This window comes from Bos taurus, chromosome 5, assembly GCF_002263795.3.
Source record: "Bos taurus isolate L1 Dominette 01449 registration number 42190680 breed Hereford chromosome 5, ARS-UCD2.0, whole genome shotgun sequence".
NCBI lineage: Eukaryota > Metazoa > Chordata > Mammalia > Artiodactyla > Bovidae > Bos > Bos taurus.
The window spans coordinates 2,014,445-2,038,381 of NC_037332.1; the positions used below are offsets into that span (position 1 = coordinate 2,014,445).

Here is a 23,937-nt window from a genome sequence, read left to right on the forward strand (position 1 = left end):
TTCTATTTCTGCCTGGTCCAGTTTTGGAAAGTCGTACTTTTCTAAGAATTTGTCCATTTCTTGCACGTTGTCCATTTTATTGCCATATAATTGCTGATAGTAGTCTCTTATGGTCTTTTGTCTTTCTGTGTTGTCTGTTGTGATCTCTCCATTTTCATTTCTAATTTTGTTGATTTGATTTTTCTCCCTTTGTTTCTTGATGAGTCTGGCTAATGGTTTGTCAATTTTATTTATCCTTTCAAAGAACCAGCTTTTGGCTTTGTTGATTTTTGCTATGGTCTCTTTTGTTTCTTTTGCATTTATTTCTGCCCTAATTTTAAAGATTTCTTTCCTTCTACTAACCCTGGGGTTCTTCATTTCTTCCTTTTCTAGTTGCTTTAGGTGTAGAGTTAGGTTACTTATTTGACTTTTTTCTTGTTTCTGGAGGTATGCCTGTATTACTATGAACTTTCCCCTTAGGACTGCTTTTACAGTGTCCCACAGGTTTTGGGTTGTTGTGTTTTCATTTTCATTCATTTCAAGGAAACTGCTTTTAGCAGATTTGAAGGTTAGGTTGTACGAATACAGAGATGTTAAAAATTAGAAATTTGATATTGGAGAGAGTGGTAATCCAGGTGAAGATAATTGAAGTCTAGTTTTAGAAAAGAAGGTGTTTGGGGAGATATTGTGAAGAATTTGTGACAGTAATGGGATTAAAATAATAGCTCTGCACTACTGAAGATTTTTCTTTCTGTGCATTAAAAGTGGATGAACATGGGCTGAAGGGACCCAGTAGGTGTAAATTCACAAACCTCAGTGATTAGGTGTATATTAGGTTAGTGATGCTAAAGCTGAAACTCCAGTACTTTGGTCACCTCATGCAAAGAGTTGACTTATTGGAAAAGACTCTGATGCTGGGAGGGATTGGGGGCAGGAAAAGAAGGGGACGACAGAGGATGAGGTGGCTGGATGGCATCAGTGACTCAATGGACGTGAATCTGAGTGAACTCCGGGAGTTGGTGATGGACAGGGAGGCCTGGCGTGCTGCGATTCATGGGGTTGCAGAGTCGGACGCAACTGAACTGAACTGAATGCATGTCTGTGCCATTAGTAAATCTTGTTTGATCTTCTTGCCTATGTAGGCTGAGGATAGAAATACACTTCTAAAGATGGAAATGGGGACAAAAATATCAACACCACCAGACCAGTTAGTGATTTGAGTTTGGAATTGAGGTGAAGTGTTACCGTGGTGTGCTTAGTTGTAAGTTGGGTCTAACTCTGTGACCCTTTGGACTATAGCCCACAAAGCTCCTCTGTCCATGGGATTTTCCAGGCAAGAATACTGGAGTTGCCATTTCCTTCTCCAGATCTTCCTGACCGGGGAATCGAACCCTAGTCTGCTGTGTCTCCTGCATTGTAGGCGGATTTTTTACCCACTGAGCCATCAGGAAGTGTTACCTTATGTACATATTGTTTTCCTAGGTGCGGATAGACTTTCTATTGGAATTTTGTTACTTAAGAAATAGTTTTTTTTTTTTTTAAAGCATTATTACACTGTACAATTCAAATTTAAGTGATACTGCATGGAAAAAAGTAATGTTTTATGGGCCAGCTATTTGGGGGTTAAAATCAACCTTTGATTTTCTACAGTTAGTGGAATAGCTATAATTTTATGTTTGTTGAGAGTCCTCCAAATGACTTCTCCTAATTATTCTCTCTTCATTTAATTCTTTTCAAGTGTAAAGAGAAAAGCAGCAGTGGCTTCTGCCGTAAGAATTGTATTTCAAGGGGCAGGAGGTATAATAATAACATTATAGTACTCACAGAGAGCAAAAATCTCTGTGTAATATATTGTTTGGCAAATCATTCATCATCATAATCGTTATAGTTGACACTTTGCTCATTTGTAGATTTTTCCTTTCTTGCCAGAAAATTTCTTCAGTAAAAATGATTTAAAGAGTAGCTATAGGGTTCAATCCTATTCTTCATGATAGAACAGGGACAAGAATGGTGTATTTTCCAAATCTACTCCCACTTGAATTCTAGTTTATTGTGATTAAACATTCCTTAGGAACTTGCCAATCATGAGTATTTTCTTTATGTTCTCTTGGGGGCTAATTCTATGTTTTGTCAAGAGAGTTCAGAGAGTGAACCCTATCAATACTGGGTAACCCTTACATGCCATTTTGTGTCTATTTTAGGAAGGCTCAGCCTTTGAGCTACAGACGTTAAGTTGAAATGAACCATTGGGCACAAATATATAATATTAGAAATTACTTTGGCATTTAGGCATCTATTATATCAGTCGTTTCTTTTATGGGCCAGAGAGGTGAAGAAGATATGCATTAAAACAAGCAAATGACTTGGCACAAACACTAGACTACACTTGGGTATGCAAATATCAGATAGACCTTCTCCCACCTCCTGCCAGTCCCTGCCCTGCATGCACACAATTACCCCTGAGGGTGTGAACGACTGGAGGGTAGGGACAATTTCATAACCATGTAGGCTTGTCCCAGAGAGTCTCACATGTAGGCATGTAAAAATAGATATTTATCACATTGAGCTTATTGAATAAAAAATTGAATGAAACATTTCCTAGGAGTGTGGCAGTCATTCAAAATATTCTGTTTTATATCGCTGGTGACTGTATTCTGTAGCCAAAAATTGGAGACAGTTGTCTGATGAGTGGGCAGAATATTTGAAATCAGATCTGCCTTGAAAAACCCAGGTGTACAATTGCCATTATCTTTATTTCTGTTAAGGGATAGATTCATGAGCAATTATTTTTAAAATGCTGAGTGAGCAAGTGGGATAATACATTTAACATGCTTAAAAAAGGAGCAAAATTCATAAATTCAATGTGATTTTCCTTAGACATAAGCACATTTAGAGTAGTCAGGAATGGAAACAGTAGAATGGGGTGGGGGAAGCATTTATAGTGACTTTGGAAATGCAGTTTATTTTAGGTGTCAGTGAAAGGGGAAAAGAGTTTTAACATTTGTTAAGAACTTACATTTATCATCTCCTCCAAAACCTGGAGGCAGGTTTTATTATACTTCTTTTATATTGGGAAACTGAAATTCAGAGAGGCTGTTTGATTCAAAAGCCTGTGCTGTTTTTACTCTGCACCATCTTAGGTTCAAACACTGTAAAATCTTAGAGCCCAACCCAAGAGAATCAGCAGCTAATAGACTCTCTCCTGATCTTCCAATTATCCATGTTAATTATCTGGGAATGAAAGGATTGTGAGTATTTCCTGGGTGCTCTTTCCTGATATTTAATTGCACTAGTATCCTCGAGACTCTTCGAGACTCAGTTTCAAGGACTGTCCTCTTCAGGAAGCTTGTTTTTCCTGTCTCTCAAGCTGGATTAGGTGCCTATGGCATGTTACCATATTGTTAATTACTTCTGCATCTGTCTACACCGAGGGACTCTAAGATCTTAACCCCTTGCTACCCGAAGTGTGGTTTGTGGGCTAGCAGCATCAGTGTTACCTGTAAGCATGTTAGAAATGCAGAATCTCATCTGACAGTGAAAGTCATTCAGTTGTGTCTGACTCTTTGCAACCTATGGACTCTACAGTCCGTGGAACTCTCCAGGCCAGAATACTGGAGTGGGTGGCCTTTCCCTTCTTCAGGGGGTCTTCCCAACCCAGGGATCGAACCCAGGTGTCCCACTTTGCAGGCGGATTCTTTACCAGCTGAGCCACAAGGGAAGCCCAGAATCTCACCTGGGACTTACTAAATCAGAATATTCATTGAAGGAAACCCCTGAGTGATTTGCGTGCATTTGGGTTGAGAGCATTGTTCTAGCACCTGGTAAACACACAACTGAGCAAATAGATACAACAGTAAGTATTTAAAATACATATAGGGACTTCCTGATAAGTCCAGTGGTTAAAAATCTGCTGGCCAGTGCATGGGACATGGGTTCGACCCTTGGTTCGGGAATTAAGGTCACATATGCTGCAGAGCGACTAAGCCCATGAGCTGTAACTACTGAGCCCACATGCTGCAGTTGCTGAAGTGTGCTAGAGCCTGCGCTCTGCAACAAGAGAAGTCTGCCTCTCTGCAACGAGAGAAGCCTGCTAAGAGCCTGCGCTCTGCAACATGAGAAGCCCGTGCGCTGCAGCGAAGGGCAGCTCCTGCTTGCCACAGCTAGAGAAAGAAAGCCCGTATACAGCATCAGAGACCTAGTGCAGGCATGAAATAATGAAATGAATAACGCATGTAGCCCTGTTCTCTGAGTTTAGAAGAGGTAGATGCTCTGACTTCCTGGAGTGGCAGAAGGGTGTGCTGAGAGAGGTCCTATCCTTCTGCTCCTGTAGTTTGCTGATTTGGGGGCAGGTCTGGCTGCCTGGAGGGAGAGCTTGCCATGCTTCACAGGCAGGGCAGGCTAGCTCCAGGCACTCGCCTGTCTAGTGCTCTGTCCCAGTGTACCCCAGGCAAGAGCAGGGGACTCAAACAAACATGTTTTGATGCCAAGAAGAAAGGAAGGGAGGTGTAAATCTAAGACGTCATCTGTAGACCTCCTTCAGAGACGACGAACAGTTCTTTTCCTTAATTATTTATGGTGTTACCTTGGTGGTATTTATAGATTATGATCAGGTTCCCTCCTTGAAGCTCATTCTCTAGACTGTATAAATTTAGTTTCCCTGAGTGTGTCTCATATGTCTTTTCCTCCGAGCCAAGCCTGAAATGCATTCTATTCCCTTTTGCTTGCTCTGTGATTTATCTGCATTATTCCTAAACTGCTGGAGCCAGAGAGTTCCTGCTTCTGGTCTTTGGCTGGTTTAGATTCACTGCTGCCTCCCTGGCTTTACATGCTGTTCCTAATATCCATAACTGAAAGTTGCATTGGGATTATTATTATTTTTTTATTGTCAGCCCAGTGCAAACGTTTAAAGGTTGTATGGTGGGTAGCTATACCGTTTTCCCACTGCTTGCTCTTGGCTACGGTTAAGCATGATAACTAACAACTCTTTTAGGTAGGAACTTAAGATCTGTGAAAACATATCAACAAAATCAAATAAACCCTCAAACAGATTGCAGAGAAAAATCAATTTGTGGAAATTTCAGATTTTCAGGAATCTTCTGCTGCTGCTACTGCTGCTAAGTCGCTTCAGTCGTGTCCGACTCTGTGCGACCCCATAGACGGTAGCCCACCAGGCTCCCTCGTCCCTGGGATTCTCCAGGCAAGAACACTGGAGTGGGTTGCCATTTCCTTCTCCAGTGCATAAAAGTGAAAAGTGAAAGTGAAGTCACTCAGTTGTGTCCGAATCTTAGCGACCCCATGGACTGCAGCCTACCAGGCTCCTCCATCCATGGGATTTTCCAGGCAAGAGTACTGGAGTGGGGTGCAATTGCCTTCTCCAAATCTTCTGCTAATTGGAACTTAAAAATATATTTCAGTTGACTTTTTGAATGAATGTCACTGTGCCTACTTCTGTTTTCACACAGAGTGTTGGAAAGGAATATGCTTTCTTTTTCTTGGCTCCCCTTATTTATTAGATTGATGCCAGCTCTTTCTGCTGAAGCTTTTTATTGCCAGTTTGGGGTTGTAGAATACAACCCATCCCACCTCCGGCAAAAATCCTGTTGTTCTTTAATAAAGGATGGTGGTGATGATTGAGTTTCTTCTTAGCAGTTATGCCAAAGATCCCAATTGATTTTGTAGATAGGTTGTGACTTCTTCAATCAGGCATTTCCTGGTTGACTTACCTGGTGAATTTTAAATAATTTAAGGACAGTGAAGAAATAGATGCTTAATAGCTACACTGAACTTCTGATGAATTTGGGATTACTGAAAGCAGAGAAAAGAGCGGAGAAAAGAGTACAGTGTGTGAAAATGAAGAAGTACCGGGTCAGGGGAGTTGTCTAGCTTTGGATCTACCAGGTACCAGTTATATGACTTTGCCCAAGTCACCCGTTTATACTGAGGAAAATGTCTTCTGTGCCACATGTCTCTAAGGAGGACTGAGTGGTTGATGTATGTAAAGCCCTTGCAGACAATGATGTGCTATAAATATATCAGGTAGCAGATGATGATGAAGATGCAGCAGCTGCTGCTTATGGTGCTATAACTTATGTCCTATGAAGAAGATGTATGCTAAATGAATTTTGTGAGTCTCCAGCATCTCTTTAGAAAGAAATACTAACAAAAGGGGAATAGTAATATACAATTTTTTCCTCAAAGTGTGCCAAGATTTGACAGTCAGCATAGTTTGAGTCCTTTAAAGTCAAAAATGTCTTTAAACTTTTTCTCTCTTAAAGTTGGCCTTACATTTATTCATCCTGGCCAAAACTTGGAAGCAACTACTGTCCTTCAGCAGGTAAATAGATAAATAAATTGTAGTATCTCCAGACAATGGAATATCATTCAACACTAAAAGGAAATGAGCTACCTGGCCATGAAAAGACATGGAAGAACCTTAAGTGCTTATTACTAAGTGAAAGAAGCCAATCTGAAAAGGTGCCATGCTGTATGATTCCAGCTGTGTAACACTGTAGAAAAAAAAAAAAAAAAAAACTTATGGAGACTATAAAAAGGTCAGTGTTTGCTAGGGATTGGGGGCTGGCAATGAGGAGAGACAAACAGGTAGAACACAAGATTTTTAAGGAAGTGAAAGTACTATGTATTGTATTATATTGATGGATATATGTCATTTGTCAAAATACACAGTATATACAACACTAGATGTGAACTCTAAGGTAAAATATGGCATTGGATAAAAAGGAAATTGGCCTGACATTGGAGAAAATGATCATATTAAATATTTTTGTCTTGGAAAATGGAAAACTTTGTGTGCTTAAGCTCAGTCGTGTCCGACTCTTTGTGACCCCATGGACTGTAGCCCGCCAAATTCCCTGTCTATGGAATTCTCCAGGCCAGAATACTGGAGTGGGTTGCCGTGCCCTCCTCCAGGGGATCTTCCCAACCCAGGGTTTGAACCCAGGTCTCCCGCATTGCAAGCAGATTTTTTACCATCGGAGCCACCAGGGAAGCCCTTTAAAACTTTAGGATTAGATCATTTGGATAAATTTGGATAAAAAGCCTCTTGATGAAAGTGAAAGTGGAGAGTGAAAAAGTTGGCTTAAAGCTCAACATTCAGAAAACGAAGATCATGGCATCCGGTCGCATCACTTCATGGGAAATAGATGGGGAAACAGTGGAAACAGTGTCAGACTTTATTTTTTTTTGGCTCCAAAATCACTACAGATGGTGACTGCAGCCATGAAATTAAAAGACGCTTACTCCTTGGAAGAAAAGTTATGTCCAACCTAGATATCATATTCAAAAGCAGAGAATTACTTGCCAACAAAGGTCCATCTAGTCAAAGCTATGGTTTTTCCAGTGGTCATGTATGGATTGGAAAAGGCAATGGCACCCCACTCCAGTACTCTTGCCTGGAAAATCCCATGGATGGAGGAGCCTGGTAAGCTGCAGTTCATGGGGTTGCTAAGAGTAGGACATGACTGAGCGACTTCACTTTGACTTTTCACCTTCATGCATTGGAAATGGCAACCCACTCCAGTATTCTTGCCTAGAGAATCCCAGGGATGGGGGAACCTGGTGGGCTGTCGTCTATGGGGTCGCACAGAGTCGGACATGATTGAAGCGACTTAGCAGCAGCAGCATGTATGGATGTGAGAGTTGGACTATAAAGAAAGCTGAGCTCCAAAGAATTGATGCTTTTGAACTGTGGTGTTGGAGAAGACTCTTGAGAGTCCCTTGGACTGCAAGGCGATCCAACCAGTCCATCCTAAACGAAATCAATCCTGAATATTCATTGAAAGGACTGATGATGAAGCTGAAGCTCCAATACTTTGGCCACCTGATGCAAAGATCTGACTTATTGGAAAAGACCCTGATGTTGGGAAAGATTGAAGGCAGGAGGAGAAGGGGACGACAGAGGATGAGATGGCTGGATGGCATCACCTACTCAATGGACATGAGTTTGAGTAAACTCTGGGAGCTGGTGATGGACAGGGAGGCCTGGCATGCTATAGTCCATGGGGTCGCAAAGAGTTGGACACGACTGAGCGACTGAACTGAACTGAAGTGGTAGAAAGTATTGAAACACAATTCAAAATCAGCACTCAAGATTTAAATAAGAAAAGACCTTAACAACTCCCAAATTTTGTGGCTATGAAGCTATCTAAAATAAAATTGGAGCTTATTTAGAGAAAGAATCACCAATATTTGAGATTTGTCTTCCTAAATTTTTAGTATGTTTTATTGTTATACTTTGATTGTGTTCACTTACTTGCATCATTATACAATAACCTAGTTCAAAGAAAACTGGGGATATAACTGTTTTTTTTTTTGGTTTTGTTTTTTTTAGATTGGAAAATACTTGAGAAGTACGGTGTAAGTGAAACAAGTTAAATCTACCAGAGCCAAAACTTGTTTTAGTTCTATCTAATCATTTCTTTTTAGATGTTTATGCCAAGCTAATTTTCAGTGTTTTGAACTCTCAGAGGACAGAATAGTTTTTCAAGAGAGAGTTCCCTGTATCTACTGAAAAAAGTATATTTCTCCCAAAATAATATCTTTGTGTGCACTCTAATTTCAAAAAGAGCAATAATGAAGAGACTATAGCTCATGTAGATGACTGAGACGTGGAATTAGAAAAATCAATCTTTTAAATTTTCATTAACTTGTAAAGTAAGCAATTAATGAATAAAGAGAACACCACTGGAATATAATCTATGTATTTTATAAGTATATTTAGCTGATACCTCTGAGGAAGAGTTAGTTCTGTTGTCCTAATATTATATATTAAAGATGGAGTTAGACACATAGGACATAGAACACATTCATTGATTTTCTTTCTTCATTACAGTGGCATGTAATATATAGTTCTATAGACATGATTCGCAGATAGAGATTTTTTGTTTTCATTTTTTTGGAGCCTGGCCATCGTAGCAACTAGGCTTTGAGATATGTCTTAGTTCAGGCTGCTATAATAGAATACTATAGATTGCATGGCTTAAACAATAAACATTTATTTCTCACATTTCTGGAGGCTTGGGTGTTCAGAACGAAGGTACTGGCAGATCTGGTGTGGTGAGGGTCTTCTTCCTGGTGTGAGGTGGCAGCCTTCTTGCCGCATCCTCACATGGTGAAGTGAGACAGAGGGACAGAGACAGAACTCTCTAGTCTCCCTTTGTAAGGGCACTAATCCTGTCCTGATGACTTCAGCCTCACATGTGTGTGCCTAGTTGCTCAGTCATGTCTGACTCTTGCAATCCCATGGACTTCAGCCTACCAGACCCTCTGCCCATGGGATTTTTCAGGCAAGGATACTGGAGTGGGAAGCCATTTACTCTTCCCTCACCAAAATATAATTACCTCCCAAAGGCTCCATCTCCAAATATCATGTCAAGGGTTAGGTTTCAACATATGAATTTTAAGGGAGACACAAATACATGATTTATAGCAAGATATTATTTAATTTCAGTGATAATGCTAGTAATCATCACCAACATATAGCATTTATTTTGTGCCAGGCACTATTCCACGTGCGTTACATGTAATACTAACATCCCATGAAGTGGGTCTCCATTATGTAGATGAGCAAATGACTGTCAGAATCAAGATTCTCAATCCAAGCAGTCAGGCCCTAGAATCTATGCTGTTGATTTATTTATGCAATATAGTTTTTATTGGAGTCCAGTTGCTTTGGGAACATTTCATGCAAAGTTGGGCTCGATAAAGGACAGAAATGGTATGGACCTAACAGAAGCAGAGAATATTAAGAAGAGGTGGCAAGAATACACAGAAGAACTGTACAAAAAAGATCTTCATGACCCAGATAATCACGATGGTGTGATCACTGACCTAGAGCCAGACATCCTGGAATGTGAAGTCAAGTGGGCCTTAGAAAGCATCACTATGAACAAAGCTAGTGGAGGTGACGGAATTCCAGTTGAGCTATTTCAAATCCTGAAAGATGATGCTGTGAAAGTGCTACACTCAATATGCCAGCAAATTTGGAAAACTCAGCAGTGGCCAGAGGACTGGAAAAGGTCAGTTTTCATTCCAATCCCAAAGAAAGGCAATGCCAAAGAATGCTCAAAATACCGCAAAATTGCACTTATCTCATATGCTAGTAAAGTAATGCTCAAAATTCTCCAAGTCAGGCTTCAGTAATACATGAACCATGAGCTTCCAGATATATAAGCTGGTTTTAGAAAAGGCAGAGGAACCAGAGGTCAAATTGCCAACATCTGCTGGATCATGGAAAAAGCAAGAGAGTTCCAGAAAAACATTTATTTCTGCTTTATTGATTATGCCAAAGCCTTCGACTGTGTGGATCACAATAAACTGTGGAAAATTCTGAAAGAGATGGGAATACCAGACCACCTGACCTGCCTCTTGAGAAACCTATATGCAGGTCAGGAAGCAACAGTTAGAACTGGACATGAGCAACAGACTGGTTCCAAATAGGAAAAGGAGTACGTCAAGGCTGTATATTGTCGCCCTGCTTATCTAACTTATATTCAGAGTACATTATGAGAAACGCTGGGCTGAAAGAATCACAAGCTGGAATCAAGATTGCCGGGAGAAATATCAATAACCTCAGATATGCAGATGACAGCACCCTTATGGCAGAAAGTGAAGAGGAACTCAAAAGCCTCTTGATGAAAGTGAAAGTGGAGAGTGAAAAAGTTGGCTTAAATCTCAACATTCAGAAAATGAAGATCATGGCATCTGGTCCCATCACTTCATGGGAAAGAGATGGGGAAACAGTGGAAACGGTATCCGACTTTATTTTTTGGGGCTCCAAAATCACTACAGATGGTGACCACAGCCATGAAATTAAAAGATGCTTACTCCTTGGAGGGAGGGTTATGCCCAACCTAGATAGCATATTGAAAAGCAGAGACATTACTTTGCCAACAAAGGTCCATCTAGTCAAGGCTATGGTTTTTCCAGTGGTCATGTATGGATCTGAGAGTTGGACTGTGAAGAAAGCTGAGCGCCGAAGAATTGATGCTTTTGAACTGTGGTGTTGGAGAAGACTCTGGAGAGTCCCTTGGACTGCAAGGAGATCCAACCAGTCCATCCTAAAGGAGATCAGCCCTGGGATTTCTTTGGAAGGAATGATGCTGAAGCTGAAACTCCGGTATTTTGGCCACCTCATGCGAAGAGTTGACTCATTGGAAAAGACTTTGATGCTGGGAGGGATTGGGGGCAAGAGGAGAAGGGGACGACATAGGATGAGATGGTTGGATGGCATCACTGACTCGATGGATGTGAGTCTGAGTGAACTCCGGGAGTTGGTGATGGACAGGGAGGCCTGGCGTGCTGTGATTCATGGGGTCGCAAAGAGTCGGACACGGCTGAGCAACTGAACTGAACTGAGTTGCTTTATAATGTGTTAGCTTCTCTGTAGGGCAGAATGGATTGCCCACACGTGTACAGACACCCACTCCCTCTCGCGCCTCCTCCCCTTCAGCTCACCACAGTGCCTTATACACGCTTTCTGTGCCATACAGTGTGTTCTCATCCCACTCTGCTATTTAAATAGTATGTATTGGGGATGTCAGCATGAATAGCTCAGAGAAAAAAATCTACAAAAGTCACTGCTTCATGTAAGTGTTGATTTGAACATTTAAATATTAAGATTTACATTATTCTGATATGTTCCATAGCAATTCACATTTTCTTGTCTTGTTCAGTCACTCAGTTGTGTCCGACTCTGCACCTCGTGGACTGTAGCATGGCGGGCTTCCCTGTCCTTTACTATCTCCTGAAATTTGTTCAAACTTTTGTCTTGGGACAGGTGTAATGTTAATATTGTTATCTGTTACTTTAAATTTAATTTTATGTACTCTCCTGCTTATTGTGCCAAGAGTTTATGTTCTCAGTATTAGTTTAAGGTAATTTGTATTTGATGACTAGTACTCTTTTTAATTAATGTAGTTTCTTATAAGTTTTTTTTGAAGCAGAAAATATAGTATGAATAATATGATTTGGGATGTGATATAGGGAGATTTAAAGTATGTAAAGAGAAAGTTAAACTTCTTGATTATAAGAGGAGACAGACTTTCTCAGGGCTGGAGAACCTCTGTTTGGTTTATAACATAATCAGTCATTTATATTGTGTTGTTTTCACTGAAAATTTATCTTGTGATTGTTATTCTTATCTGTCTAAACCAACTTCTCTTAAAATAACCTGCCATTGGCAGGCGGATTCTTTACCACCAGCACCACCTGGGAAGGCCCAGCTTTATAATAGGATCATATTAATCTCCTTTGACTATATTGATTACTTTTCTTATAATTTGTTTTCATTGGACTCACTAAGATTTGATTTTCAGTCAAATCTGCCTATAAATATATAGGCAGATTATATGGGTTATTTCTTTATTAACATTTAAATAATCTTTTTAAAATTGGAATTTATTGCAAGTTAAATACTACCCAAATATATTATTGTTTTCATAGGAGTGAAAAGCTATTGTTTGAATCCAATTATGTGAACATTAGCTTCTTAAGCCTCAGTTTCTGCTTTTCTAAAATGGGTGTAATAATAGCACCTATCTCCTAAGTAAAGAATCTGCCTGCAATGCAGATGACCAGGGTTCGATCCCTGGGTTGGGAAGTTCTTCTGGAGAAGGGAATGGCAGTCCACTTCAGTATTCTGGCCTAGAGAACTCCGTAGACTGGGAAGCCTGGCAGGTTACAGTCCGTGGGGTCACAAAGAGTCAGACACGACTGAGCGACTGACACAGTCATACAGTCCTAGGCTTAAAGTGTGAAAGGATTAAAATGAGATAGTCTATGTGAGTCACCAAGCCCAGGGCCTAGCAAGTAAGTGCTTAATAAATATTATTGCTAGAGTTATCACATGTAATATCTTATTTAATCTTTATAACAAAGTGGCGATTGTTTATCCTTACTACGGAGAAAACTAAATCCTGAAGAGCTTGATAATGCCACATAGCTAATAAGTAGTGGACCAAGCACTGGTGCCCATAAAGTTCATTTATTCATTAATTCAAACCAAACTTTTGAGTCTTGCTATGTTTTAGGCCCTGGATTAGGTTCTGATGGAAATAAAAGGGCTTCCCATGCCGGTGGGCAGCAGAGTGAGGGCTTGCTGGGGAGGACAGCAGGGTGGGGAGTGTGGAGAACTGTAGGCAGTCTGGTGCTACATCTAAAAGGCAAGCTAGAGAGTGGTCTGGGACCCGGACTGCTCCTGATCCCTGTGGTACTGGATCAGAGGATGAGTGGAAACCGAACCCAAGTCCCCGGGTACAGCTCTCACCAGCTGCGGGTCTTTTGTCTTCCCACTCCTGGCTTGATCAAGCAGTATGCCTGTGTCCAAATTTCCACTTTTTACGAGGAGCATCAGTCATGTTGGATTAGGGGCCCACCTATTCCAATATGACCTAATCTTAATTAATTACATCTGCAAACATTCTAAGGACACATCACACTGATATATGAATTCTTGAGGGAGATAAACGCATAACACATGGATTCGGAGGGACAGAACTCAAAGCCAGGAGACAAGTCCAAGGGAGAGATACCGAAGTTCTGGACTGAGTAATAAGAGTTGGGGTGGACACAAGGATCTTTCCATTCTAAAATCAGCACTATGTTTATTCAAAGATGAAGTCATTAAAGTGTTATTTTTGTTGAATATTATATATATATATATATATATATATATATTTTTTTTTTTTTGCCATGTAACAACTTAACTCAGAAGTATGGTGCTTAAAACACAACAGTTATTATCTCATGGTTCCTGTGGGTCAGCAATGTGGATGTGGTCTAATTGGCTCATCTGACTCAGGGTTTCTCACGCAGCCACTGTCATGGCATGGTAGAGGCTGCCATCACCTCAGGGTGTGGCTGGGGAGAAGCTCCAAGTTTTTGCTGTGATTATTGGTGGGGTTCAGCTCCCCATGCGCTGGGGGACTCAGGCTTGCTGGCGGAGGCTGGAGATTGCGCTCAGTGCTTTGCCATGTGGGCTTCTCCATAGGTCTGCTCACAACATAGTGAGCAAGCTAGAGGAGCCACGTAGAGTGCAAGGCAGAGACCAAAATCTTTCACAATCCAGTCTTGGAATTGACATCCCATTCAGTTCAGGTAAGTCACTCAGTCGTGTCCGACTCCTTGTGACCCCATGAACCACAGCACGCCAGGCCTCCCTGTCCATCACCAACTCCCAGAGTTCACCCAAACCCATGTGCATTGAGTTGGTGATGCCATCCAACCATCTCATCCTCTGTTGTCCCCTTTTCCTCCTGCCCTCAATCTTTCCCAGCATCAGGGTCTTTTCAAATGAGTCAACTCTTCATGTCAGTTGGCCAAAGTTCAGCATCCAGTGAATATTCAGGACTGATCTCCTTTAGGATGCACTGGTTGGATCTCCTTGCAGTCCAAGGGTTAGTCCAAGACTCTTGAGAAGACTCTCAAGAGTCTTCTCCAACACCACGGTTCAAGAGCATCAATTCTTCGGTGCTCAGCTTTCTTTATAGTACAGCTCTCACATCCCGTTATCCCATTAGCAGCATGTTGCCAGGTCTAGATAATACTCAAGAGGAAGTGATTATATAACGACATGAATTTCAGCAGGCAGGGATCATTGGAGATCATCTTAGAGAGGATTCTTGCACATATGCTTTATTGTCCATAGCAGTTGAGCCACTTTTTAAAAGTTTGTATGTCAGTCATCTTGGAATTTTTCTTTAAATACATTTTTCTTTAAATGAAAGTTTTATAATTTTATTTTTATATTGGAGCATAGTTGATTAACAATGTTGTGTTAGTTTCAGATGTACAGCAAAGTGATTCAGTGATACATATTGCTTGTATCCATTCTTTTTAAAATTCTTTTTCCATTTAGGTTATTACAGAATGTTGAGCAGAATTCCCCATCCATAGAGTAAATTCTTATTGGTTATTAATTTTAAATATGGCAGTGTGTACATGTCAGTCCCAAACTCCGTAACTATCCCTCTCCCTAACCATTACTCTCTGGTAACTACAAATTTGGTTTCTAAGTCTGCGAGTCTATTTTATATATAAATTCATTTGTATCATATTTGTAGACTCCTCATGTAAGCGATATAATATGATACTTACTGCTGTCCGACTTACTACACTTAGTATGAAAATCTCCATGTCCTTTCGTGTAGCTGCAAGTGGCATTCTTTCATTCTTTTAATGGCTGAGTAACATTCCTTTGTCTATGTCCCACATCTTCTTTATCCATCATCTGTCAGTGACATTTAGATTGCTTCCATGTCTTGGGGCTTCCCTGGTGGCTCAGACGGTAAAGCATCTGTCTGCAATGCAGGAAACCTGGGTTCGATACCTGGGTCAGAAAGATCCCCTGGAGAAGGAAATGGCAGCCCTCTTGCCTGGAAAATCCCATGAACAGGGGAGCCTGGTAAGCTACAGTCCATAGGGTCACAAAAAGTTGGACACGACTGAGCAACGTCACTTTCATGTCCTAGCTACTAAACATTGGGCTGCATGTATCTTTTCAAACCATGTTTTTCTCTGGATATGTGCCCAGGAGTGGGATTGCTGGATCATATGGTGGCTCTATACTTGATGTTTTAAGGAACCTCCATATGGTTCCCCATAGTGGCTATACCAATTTACATTCTTATCAACATTTTTGGAGTGTTCCTTTTTCTCCACAGCCTCTCTAGCATTTATTGTTTGTAGACTTTTTGATAATGACCATTCTGACTGGAGTGAGGTGATATGTCATTATAGTTTTTATTTTATTTCTCTAATAATTAGCAATGTTGAGCATCTTTTCATGTGCCTTTTGGCCATCTGTATGTGTTCTTTGGAGAAATGTCTGTGTAGGTCTTCTGCCCATTCTTTGATTGGATTGTTTGTTTTGTTTTTTGATATTGAGCCACACGAGCTGGCTCATCAGTTTGTAAATTTTGGAGACAAATATTTTGTCAGTCATATTTGCAAATATCTTCTCCCACTCTGTGGATTGTCTTTCCGTTTTGTCTTTGGCTTCCTTTGCTGTGCAAAAGCTTTGGAGTTTAATTAGGTACCATTTTTAAACGTTTGTTTTTATTTCCATTACTCTAGGAGACAGCTTGAAAAAGATACTGCTGCAGTTTATGTCCAAGTTTTCCTCTGTGAGAGTTTTTTAGTATCCTGTCTTGCAGTAGGTCCTTAGTCCATTTTGAGGGTTTTTTTTTTTTTTTTTTGGTATGGTGTTAAATAATGTTCTAATTTCATTTTTTTCACATGTAACTGTCCAGTTTTCCCAGCAGCCTTTGTTGAAGAGATTACGTTTCCTCCATTGTATAGTCTCACTTCCTTTATCATGGATGAATTGACCACAGGTGTGTAGATTTATTTTGGGCCTTCAATCCTGCTCCATTGACCTATATTTCTACTTTTGTGGCAGTACTATACTGTGTGGATCACCCTAGCTTTATAGTATAGTCTGAAGCCAAGGAGCATGATTCCTCCAGCTTTATTTTTCTTTCTCAAGATTGCTTTTGCTATTCAGGATCTTTTGTGTCTTCATACAAATTTTAAGATTTTTTTTTTGTTCTAGTTCTGTGAAAAATGCCTTTGGTAATTGGATAAGCATTGCATTGAATCTGTAGATTGCTATACTATCCAAGGCAATCTACAGATTCAATGCAATCCCTATCAAATTACCAATGACATTCTTTTTGTGGAATTTATTTCTTTAATCCCATTAAAGCAGTTGAAAGCCTCTATTTGCTTGTTTAATTCTCCATGTATATATGCTATGCAGTCTCCTTTCTGCATCACTCTGGACCAGTGGTGACATAATTAATTGCTCTGATATCTGACAATAGCATTGATCTTTTCCATCTGGGAATTCTGCCATCTGAATAACTCTTTAATGGATGCAGGTCATCTTTTGCTTTTGGGTATGCAATATTTTTAAAAGATTGTTCTAGAAGCCATTATAAATCTTAATGAGTTTGAGTAGACTGAAAGGGTCAAATCTTTCTTATTTGTCCTGCTCTTCTTATCGCAGAGGCTCAGACTTCTTTTTCATAGTAGATGTTGTTTGGAGTAATTTCATGATGGAAACATAAACTGGGAACATTTCACATGAAATCTATGGTAGCCCCTGTGATAATTTTTAAACTAACAATGTGTTTAAGTACACTCCAATCAACATACCTTCTTTTGAGATCAATACACTCAGAGAAGTATATTGGTACTTTGATGGATCTATGTGGCCAAAATAATATCAGCATTATAAAATTATCAAATTTTCCTTGACTTTAAATCTTTTATCTTTATACTTGTTTTAGGTTGAAAACGTTTTGTCTAGTAGAGGTCTTTTTTGCTAATAGATATTTTTTTTTTCCTAGTAGGATATAGTATATGGAAACTTTGATTTTTTTGTTTCCCTATTTCATGGTTAATGGAGTTTGCTTGTTCAAGCTGAATTGTATGTCTTCTCCTCCAGTATGTTTAGCTTCAGGAAATGTACTCCCCTCTGGTCCATTAATATAGCAATCGTCAATGATATAATCCTGTTTCATTTCTACTGTGGATTTTATACAGTAGTTATGATTTCTCATACATAAAGTTGGGTTTAGCTAAGCATGCATTTTTACCATTTTTTTCCTATGAATATCTTTGCATTCCTAAAAATGCTAACCATTTTTTAAAATCAGAAATTTATTTGCTCATACAAATATTCTACAGTCATCATGGAGATGCACAGTTTTATTTCTAATCTGCCAGATTTTATTTCATTGGCTTTATTAGACAAATAGTTGTTCTTTATGCTTCTGAAATTTCTCAGCATTATATGGTAATCATGAAAGGATTGTCACCATAAATGCTGTTGTTGAAGTGGTTTCATGTGATGCCTGGGAACAGTGGATGCAAACGTGGTTCTTTGTTTGTTTTCTATGTTTTACTTTTAGTAAGAGAATTTCCTTGAAAGGTAATTGGCAGACTCTTTGGCCCCTTTGACTCTTTTTGGTTTGTAGACAAATACACACCCTTACAGTGTCCTGAGTAGTAGACCCTGCTAACTTTACACTGAAATCTACCAGTATCTGGTTATTGTTGAGGATGGTAATTTGTGACTAAAACTAATTGCATATGCATTTTAGTCAGAAAAGACCAAACTGTGTGGCCTTGTGATTGACTTTGGTGTGGTATAAAGGGCACTCTGAAGTGGACTTGCTACTGCTGAGTCGCTTCAGTCGTGTCCGACTCTGTGCGACCCCATAGACGGCAGCCCACCAGGCTCCCCGTCCCTGGGATTCTCCAAGCAAGAACACTGGAGTGGGTTGCCATTTCCTTCTCCAACGCATGAAAGTGAAAAGTGAAAGTGAAGCTGCTTAGTCGTGTCCGACTCGCAGTGACCCCAGGGACTGCAACCTACGAGGCTCCTCTGTCCATGGGATTTTCCAGGCAAGAGTACTGGAGTGGGTTGCCATTACTTAGAAGTGAGGAAACCTGGTTTAGTTCTGGGTCTGTTATTTCCTAGATATATGATTATAAATGAGTCACTTCTTTGAGCCTTTGTTGCCTCATCTATAAAATGGAAATATATGTCACGCATTTCTTATGCATGGTAGTATTTATAAATCAGAATATGCTTGTTCTTATAGAAAACTAAAATGTAATAAAAAAACAGAGATATTAGATTCAAATCTGTGCTGCCATCTTTTTTCTTCACTTGGTGGTATATATCATTTCCCATACTCCATATACTTTTTCCTTCAGACCAACAACTTACTCCTTCATTTAATCTACTCAGTAGACATGCAGATGCAATTTTACATCTTCCCTCTCCACCTAGTCTAGATGCTTTACCCAGCTCTTTGAATTTATTACTAATTTCCTATATTAGTTACTTGATCTTGCATCTTCTAGTATGCCAGGAGAGAGCTCCTGGGCACAGCCTTTACCTCATATGCATCCATCCTTGTTTGGTGGATGGCCGTGGCTGGAGGAAATCAGGAAGCATGACATGATGTTAGTGGTGACAGTGGTGTTAGTTCCTGTAATTTTCTCTGTGCCAAGCATTTTATGTATTATATCCCAGCATATATTACATCATATAACATAGACTACAACATATTTTATTCTAATCTTCTTTTTGTGGGAAAAATGAAGCTTATGTAGGTTAAGTAACTTGCCCAAGGCCATACAGCTAGTAAGTCATAGAGCATCGGATTGATAACCAAAGTCCATGTTTTGAACCATACCAGCCTGTAAGCCCAGAATTCCAGTGGATGTTTGATATGCCTGGTTTTCCTTGGCTAGATTTTGATCTTCCAGGTACCAAATCCGCTTATTGAAACTGCTAATGAGAAACTAGCAGTAGAAAAATGGGAGGACAGATATATTCTAAAATTAAAATGAGTATATTTTCAGAATGTGTGAATGGATGTTAAGGAATAAATCTGATAGTCCAATTGGCAGTGAACATGGCAGAAACTTATAGCATCTTTAGTGGTTATAGCTTAGCAAAGGAGACAAGCAATTTTAGAATCACACAAAGGTGAAATTACTCTGAATGGCAGCATCGTAGTCAATGTCACTATGAGAGTCTGTAATAAAGAATCTAACCTAACCAAGTGGAACTAGGCATTTGTATACAATTGGCTGTGAACTTGGAGGAGAAATTTTTGCATGATATTTAAATATGCTTGTTTATCTATCATATACATCTTATTCAACTAGTAGAAGATTCAGAGGAAAAGATTAGGCATTTTTTGAAATTTCTACTTGTCTTTCAGATAAAATATTTCATAAACTGGAACAAATCCTTGGAAAGGAATGAAGCCCTGGGAAGTAGGCATCCTGTGTATTGTAGTCAGACATTCTGAGGAAGCAAGTAAAGTTAACAGCAATGAAAATAGCTTCTGTCCCACAGGGTTAAATAGGATCATAAGTCGGTCTAGAAAATATGTTCTGCCACGTTATAGAAGTGGAGATTACAGAATATCTGCAGTTAAAACTTCTTTATTACAAATAGTGCTGAATTTATTTCTTTAATGGATGCATGAAAAATTCTGCCTGGGAGTCCAAACAGTAACAAGAGTGTAGTTCCTTTTTAACTTGCAGGGATGTGACCAACGGGCAACCATAATGGAGTAAGCAGTACAATGGCTCAGAAGATTCTTAGAGAAATTATGAAAGAGGCTTTTGTTGCAACTGCCCTTTGCTATCTCATTTTATTGATTCTGCCTCTTCAGTATCTCTATAGCCCCAGCACCTCTTCTTTTCATCTCTACCACTACCACCTCATTTCAAGTTACTTCTGTCTCTCACCTGGACTATAGAAACATTTTTTATAATTGGTTTCCATTCTTGTTGTTTCTCCCGATTCATTCTCCACATCGGAGCCTGCCTTCTTAAAGTCCATCAATAGCTTTCCATTTTACTTAAAGATTAAACATGTAAGATAGCCAAATAGCCAGGCACCTTCTGGAGACCCTTCTTTTACCTTTATCCTGCATCTCCTTTATACTCTCCAGCCTTGCCATAGTTGCGGGCTTCCTATGGTCTCTTACACCATAGGGTTTAGAACACGCTGTTCCTTTCACCACTTTAACTCATCCTCTGCCTACAGATGTTGGCTCAGGAAAGCTTTCTCTGATCTTTCAGACTAGGTCAGATTCTTTCATTATAGACTTTCATAATCACATTGACTGTGATTCTGACTTTCAGAATAATTCCACTTTGATGTGATTTAGAGTTAACATTTATCTCCCCTGCTGAGTCATAACCACTTGGGATGTTGTGAGTTTTTGCTCATAATTGTAATTCCAGCATCTAATGATGTTCATGAAATAAACTAGATGAATCTGCATATCTGCTTTGGAATTAGTTAGAAAAAAAGAGATTTGGCTAACTTTAAAAATTGTGTCCGTTTTACCTACTTAGAATATTCCTAATCCATATTGGAATACGTTACTGTTCACCAGGATGTCTTCTCTGTCATGGGCAGATCTTTATCTACATCACCTAGTCTTTCCATTAAAACAAATTACAAAAATCATACAGAAGCCTCAGGTTTCAGAAGGCCATCAAGATGGCATGTAGAAACGGTGGTGATTGGTCATTATTCTATTTATTTAGCTGTGATCCTTCATTTACCCTCTCATTTTTATATAAATCACACTCTTTCTTGAAGGAGACAATTACTTTTTATTCACTGACACTTTTGCATCTCTTCTTAAAAATAAGATATAGTAATCATAGACTTCCTATGCAGATCAGAACTGAGAAGTTCATTTTCAGTTTGTGTGTTGTTTTGAATTGCTATGAAAGGGTCACAAACTTTAGGGTTCTCCTCAAAGATTTTCATTAAACACTAATCCTTCAGTTCAGTTGCTCAGTTGTGTCTGACTCTTTGCGACCCCATGGACAAGCTTCCCTGTCCATGACCAACTCTCATAGCTTGCTCAAACTCATGTCCATCGAGTTGGTGATGGCATCCAACCATCTCATTCTCTGTCATCAACTTCTCCTCCTGCCTTCAATCTTTTCCAGCATCAGGGTCTTTTCTAATGAGTCAGTTCATCTCATCAGGTGGCCAAAGTATTGGAGCTTCAGCTTCAGCATCAGTCCTTCCAATGAATATTCAGGACTGATTTCCTATAAGATCGACTGGTTTGATCTCCTTGCAGTCCAAGGGAATTTCAAAAGTCTTCTCTAACACCACAGTTCAAAAGCATCAATACTTCGGTGCTCAGCTTTCCTTATAATCCAACTCTCACATCTTTACATGACTACTAGAAAAACAATAGCTTTGACTATAAGGACATTTGTCATCAAAGTAATGTCTCTGCTTTTTAATATGCTGTCTAGGTTTCTTCCAAGGAGCTGCTGCTGCTAAGTCGCTTCAGTTGTGTCCAACTCTGTGTGACCCCATAGACGGAAGCCCACCACACTCCCCAGTCCCTGGGATTCTCCAGGCAAGAACACTGGAGCGGGTTGCCATTTCCTTCTCCAATGCGTGAAAGTGAAAAGTGAAAGGGAAGTCCCTCAGTCGTGTCAGACTCTTAGCGACCCCATGGACTGCAGCCTACCAGGCTCTGCCATCCATGGGATTTTCCAGGCAAGAGTACTAGAGTGGTGTGCCATTGCCTTCTCCATTCCAAGGAGCAAGCGTCTTTTAATTTCATGGCTGCAGTCACCATCTGCAGTGATTTTGGAGCCCCACAAAATAATGTCTGTCACTTTTTCCATTGTTTCCCCATCTATTTGCCATGAAATGTTGGGACCAGATGCCATAATCTTAGTTTTTTGAATGCTGTTTTAAGTCAGCTTTTTCAATCCCCCCTTTCACTTCCATCAAGAGACTCTTTAGTTCCCCTTCGCTTTCTGCCATAAGGGTGTTGTTATCTGCATATCTGAGATTATTGATATTTCTCCTGACAATCTTGATTCCAGCTTGTGCTTTATCCAGCTCAGCATTTCTTTCACATGATGTACTCTGCATGTAAGTTAAATAAGCTGGGTGACAATATACAGCCTTGACATACTCCTTTCCCAATTCTGAATTGTTCTTTATTCCATGTCTGGTTCTACAAGATCTTCTAGAACTAACATCAAAAAAGAATGTCCTTTTCATTAATAGGGGAGGGAATGCAAAAGTTGAAATTCAAGTGTTACCTGGAGCAACAGGCAGGTTTGGCCTTGGAGTACAAAATGAAGCAGGACAAAGGCTAACAGAGTTTTGCCAAGAGAACACACTGGTCATAGAAAACACCCTCTTCCAACAATACAAGAGATGACTCTACACATGGACATCACCAGATGGCCAACACCGAAATCAGATTGATTATATTCTTTGCAGCCGAAGATGGAGAAGCTCTATACAGTCAGCAAAAACAAGACTGGGAGCTGACTGTGGCTCAGATCATGAACTCCTTTATTGCCAAATTCAGACTTAAATTGAAGAAAGTAGGGAAAACCACTAGACCATTCAGGTATGACCTAAATCAAATCCCTTATGGTTATACAGTGGAAGTGACAAATAGATTCAAGGGATTAGATCTGATAGAGTGCTTGAAGAACTACAGATGAGGTTCATAACACTGTACAGGAGATGGTGATCAAAACTATCCCCAAGAAAAAGAAATGAAAAAAGGCAAAATGGTTGTTTGAGGAGGCCTTGCAAATAGCTGAGGAAAGAAGAGAAGAAAAGGCAAAGGAAAAAAGGAAAGATATATCCATCTGAATGTAGAGTGCCAAAGAATAGCAAGGAGAGATAAGAAAGCCTTCCTCAGTGATCAATGAAAAAAAAAATAGAGAAGAACAGTAGAATGGAGAAGACTAGAGATTTCTTCAATAAAATTAGAGATACCAAGGGAACATTCATGCAAAGATGGGCTCAATAATGGACAGAAATGATATGGACCTAACAGAAGTAGAAGATATTAAGAAGAGGTGGCAAGAATACACAGAAGAACTGTACAAAAAAGAGCTTCATGACCAAGATAATCACGATGGTATGATCACTCACCTAGAGCCAGACATCCTGAAGTGTAAAGTCAACTGGGCTTTAGGAAGCATCACTACGAACAAAGCTAGTGAAGGTGATGGAATTCCAGCTTAGCTTTTTCAAATCCTAAAATATGATGCTCTAAAAGTTCTGCAGTCAATATGCCAGCAAATTTGGAAAACTCAGCAGTGGCCACAGGACTGGAAAAGGTCAGTTTTCATTCCAGTCCCAAAGAAAGGCAATGCCAAAGAATGTTCAAACTGCCACACAATTGCAGTCATCTCACACACTAGCAAAGTAATGCTCAAAATTCTCCAAGCTGGTCTTCAACAGTACGTGAACTGAGAACTTCCAGATGTTCAAGCTGGATTTAGGAAAGGCAGAGGAATCAAGAGATCAAATTGCCAACATCTGTTGGAGCATAGAAAAAGCAACGGAATTCCAGAAAAACATCTGCTTCATTGACTATACTAAAGCCTTTA

At 39.8% G+C, this 23,937-nt stretch overlaps 1 protein-coding gene across 1 annotated transcript in view; it reads left to right on the forward strand.

The window, feature by feature from the left end:
• The window catches only part of TRHDE (thyrotropin releasing hormone degrading enzyme), a 448,987-nt gene that overhangs the window by 92,875 nt on the left and 332,175 nt on the right, over positions 1 to 23,937 (forward strand). The window lies entirely within an intron of this gene.